A 4562-nucleotide genomic window follows, 5' to 3' on the forward strand; every position below is an offset into this window, starting at 1 on the left:
CTAAGTGTCGCCTCTGAAAAAACGACTAAGTGTCGCCTCTCTGAAAAAACGACTAAGTGCCCACGGCTCTGCGGGGCTTGTGAGTCCGCCCCGCGCCGGTTCGGCGGTCGGCCTCAAAAAGCGAAAAATCAGCCTCTCTCCCTGGAGCTCACCAAAAATTTGTCGAAATTTTTCTAAGTTCTCCTCGAGGTACCAGGGGGTGAGGTACCCGGGCTAAGGTGCAGTACCTTTTTTGGTCTTCAGGTGCGCCAGAGTACAATGAAATGGTCCCAGTAGTCAGTGTACTCATCGACTTTCCCCCGTTTTCCAAAGCACCCCGTTTACGAGTATGGAGGAGATGGTGCTGGTCTCCCCACGGCGTCGGACACGCCGTCCTCGACAGCACAAGGTCGGATAGAAGACCTGAAAAGCGCCGTGGCACGCGCTGGAGGTGTCACTGTGGCGAAAAAGTGACTAAGTGTCAACTTTCGAAAAAACGGCTAAGTGTCAACTTTCGAAAAAACGGCTAAGTGTCAACTTTCGAAAAAACGGCTAAGTGTCAACTTTCGAAAAAACGACTAAGTGTCGCCTCTCTGAAAAAACGGCAAAGTGTCAACTTTCGAAAAAACGACTAAGTGTCAACTTTCGAAAAAACGACTAAGTGTCACCTCTCTGAAAAAATGGCAAAGTGTCAACTGCGAATGTGGTGGTGCATGGAAGGAAGTGGAGGACGGCCGCCTCCTTAAACACAGGCCGAAGAGGAGCGTCAGGGCCGGCTCCTTAAACACGGACCGAGTGTCGCCCTTAACACAGACCAAGCGGAGGACGGCCGCCTCCCTAAATACAGGCCGAACCGGAGCGCGAGGGCCGCTCCTTAAACACGGACCGAGTGTCGCCCTTAACACAGACCAAGGGGAGGACGGCCGCCTCCTTAAACACAGGCCGGAGAGGAGCGTCAGGGCCAGGCTCCTCAAACATGGACCGAGTGTCGCCCTTAACACAGACCAAGGGGAGGACGGCCGCCTCCTTAAACACAGGCCGGAGAGGAGCGTCAGGGCCAGGCTCCTCAAACATGGACCGAGTGTCGCCCTTAACACAGACCAAGGGGAGGACGGCCGCCTCCTTAAACACAGGCCGGAGAGGAGCGTCAGGGCCAGGCTCCTCAAACATGGACCGAGTGTCGCCCTTAACACAGACCAAGGGGAGGACGGCCGCCTCCTTAAACACAGGCCGGAGAGGAGCGTCAGGGCCAGGCTCCTCAAACATGGACCGAGTGTCGCCCTTAACACGGACCAAGGGGAGGACGGCCGCCTCCTTAAACACAGGCCGGAGAGGAGCGTCAGGGCCAGGCTCCTCAAACATGGACCGAGTGTCGCCCTTAACACGGACCAAGGGGAGGACGGCCGCCTCCTTAAACACAGGCCGGAGAGGAGCGTCAGGGCCAGGCTCCTCAAACATGGACCGAGTGTCGCCCTTAACACAGACCAAGGGGAGGACGGCCGCCTCCTTAAACACAGGCCGGAGAGGAGCGTCAGGGCCAGGCTCCTCAAACATGGACCGAGTGTCGCCCTTAACACGGACCAAGGGGAGGACGGCCGCCTCCTTAAACACAGGCCGGAGAGGAGCGTCAGGGCCAGGCTCCTCAAACATGGACCGAGTGTCGCCCTTAACACGGACCAAGGGGAGGACGGCCGCCTCCTTAAACACAGGCCGGAGAGGAGCGTCAGGGCCAGGCTCCTCAAACATGGACCGAGTGTCGCCCTTAACACAGACCAAGGGGAGGACGGCCGCCTCCTTAAACACAGGCCGGAGAGGAGCGTCAGGGCCAGGCTCCTCAAACATGGACCGAGTGTCGCCCTTAACACGGACCAAGGGGAGGACGGCCGCCTCCTTAAACACAGGCCGGAGAGGAGCGTCAGGGCCAGGCTCCTCAAACATGGACCGAGTGTCGCCCTTAACACGGACCAAGGGGAGGACGGCCGCCTCCTTAAACACAGGCCGGAGAGGAGCGTCAGGGCCAGGCTCCTCAAACATGGACAGAGTGTCGCCCTTAACACAGACCAAGCGGAGGACGGCCGCCTCCCTAAAATACAGGCCGAACCGGAGCGCGAGTGTCGCTCCTTAAACACGGACCGAGTGGAGGACGGCCGCCTCCTTAAACACAGGCCGAACAAAATGACACAAAGTGTCAACTGCGAATGTTGTCCATCCAAGGAAGGAGCGTGATGCCCGGCCGGCTCCTTAAACACAGGCCGAGAGTCGCCCCGGACGGTCCGCCTCGCGGCGCCCGTCTGCTCGGATAAAATGACACAAAGTGTCAACTACGAATGTTGTCCATCCAAGGAGGGAGCGTGATGCCCGGCCGGCTCCGAAAACACAGGCCGAGAGTCGCCCCGGACGGTCCGCCTCGCGGCGCCCGTCTGCTCGGATAAAATGACACAAAGTGTCAACTGCGAATGTTGTCCATCCAAGGAAGGAGCGTGATGCCCGGCCGGCTCCTTAAACACAGGCCGAGAGTCGCCCCGGACGGTCCGCCTCGCGGCGCCCGCCCGCTCGGATAAAATGACACAAAGTGTCAACTACGAATGTTGTCCATCCAAGGAAGGAGCGTGATGCCCGGCCGGCTCCTTAAACACAGGCCGAGAGTCGCCCCGGACGGTCGCCTCGCGGCGCCCGTCTGCTCGGATAAAATGACACAAAGTGTCAACTACGAATGTTGTCCATCCAAGGAGGGAGCGTGATGCCCGGCCGGCTCCGAAAACACAGGCCGAGAGTCGCCCCGGACGGTCCGCCTCGCGGCGCCCGTCTGCTCGGATAAAATGACACAAAGTGTCAACTGCGAATGTTGTCCATCCAAGGAAGGAGCGTGATGCCCGGCCGGCTCCTTAAACACAGGCCGAGAGTCGCCCCGGACGGTCGCCTCGCGGCGCCCGTCTGCTCGGATAAAATGACACAAAGTGTCAACTACGAATGTTGTCCATCCAAGGAGGGAGCGTGATGCCCGGCCGGCTCCGAAAACACAGGCCGAGAGTCGCCCCGGACGGTCCGCCTCGCGGCGCCCGTCTGCTCGGATAAAATGACACAAAGTGTCAACTGCGAATGTTGTCCATCCAAGGAAGGAGCGTGATGCCCGGCCGGCTCCTTAAACACAGGCCGAGAGTCGCCCCGGACGGTCGCCTCGCGGCGCCCGTCTGCTCGGATAAAATGACACAAAGTGTCAACTACGAATGTTGTCCATCCAAGGAGGGAGCGTGATGCCCGGCCGGCTCCGAAAACACAGGCCGAGAGTCGCCCCGGACGGTCCGCCTCGCGGCGCCCGTCTGCTCGGATAAAATGACACAAAGTGTCAACTGCGAATGTTGTCCATCCAAGGAAGGAGCGTGATGCCCGGCCGGCTCCTTAAATACAGGCCGAGAGTCGCCCCGGACGGTCCGCCTCGCGGCGCCCGCCCGCTCGGATAAAATGACACAAAGTGTCAACTACGAATGTTGTCCATCCAAGGAAGGAGCGTGATGCCCGGCCGGCTCCTTAAACACAGGCCGAGAGTCGCCCCGGACGGTCGCCTCGCGGCGCCCGTCTGCTCGGATAAAATGACACAAAGTGTCAACTACGAATGTTGTCCATCCAAGGAGGGAGCGTGATGCCCGGCCGGCTCCGAAAACACAGGCCGAGAGTCGCCCCGGACGGTCCGCCTCGCGGCGCCCGTCCGCTCGGATAAAATGACACAAAGTGTCAACTACGAATGTTGTCCATCCAAGGAGGGAGCGTGAGGCCCGGCCGGCTCCGAAAACACAGGCCGAGAGTCGCCCCGGACGGTCCGCCTCTCGAGGCGCCCGCCCGCTCGGATAAAATGACACAAAGTGTCAACTACGAATGTTGTCCATCCAAGGAGGGAGCGTGATGCCCGGCCGGCTCCGAAAACACAGGCCGAGATTCGACCCCGGACGGGCCGTCTTCTCCCGGCGCCCGCCCGCGTACGCCCCCCATCCCCGGTCGCCCGTCTGCTCCCGGTGGGCCTCCGAGTACCCCCTCACCCAACTGACCGACTGGCACTCATGACCCGCCTTGGTAGGGCCTCCATCGGCCTCGGCTCGTCCGACGTCGGGTGGACGGTTCCTACCCACTGCGGGTCGCACTCTAGCGCCCCGGCCGCTGCGTGAGCGTGCGCTCCCCGCGCCGCCCCGCAGGCCCCGGCGCGACCGTACTGCGGCGAGACCGAGACGACCCGGTTTGGCATCCATCCCACCTAGCCACGATCCACGGAGGCCGAGCGAGCGGCTGAGTGTCGGGCGCCGCGCGTGCGAGCGTCCGCCGGCCGCGCCGGTCCTTCCGCGAATGTCGTTTCTCAAACCCTCCGGCTTGATAGCGGCGGCACCACGGGAAGCCGTCCACACACACCGTCCGACCTCTATCCGAAAAGCCTTCCCGACCAACCGCGGTCGCGGGGGCGTCTGTCGCTCCGCATCGGGGGGGCGTATGGCTTCCGCGCTACGCGCTGCGGGCTCGGGGGGGCCGCAACGGCTGAGTCTGACTCGGCCGGGGCGCAGCTTCCCTCCCGGCAGTCAGCAATAGTGCCGATCGCG

The sequence above is a fragment of the Syngnathus leptorhynchus genome, unplaced genomic scaffold (genome assembly GCF_054491065.1).
Source record: "Syngnathus leptorhynchus isolate UIUO unplaced genomic scaffold, UIUO_Slep HiC_scaffold_575, whole genome shotgun sequence".
Lineage (NCBI taxonomy): Eukaryota > Metazoa > Chordata > Actinopteri > Syngnathiformes > Syngnathidae > Syngnathus > Syngnathus leptorhynchus.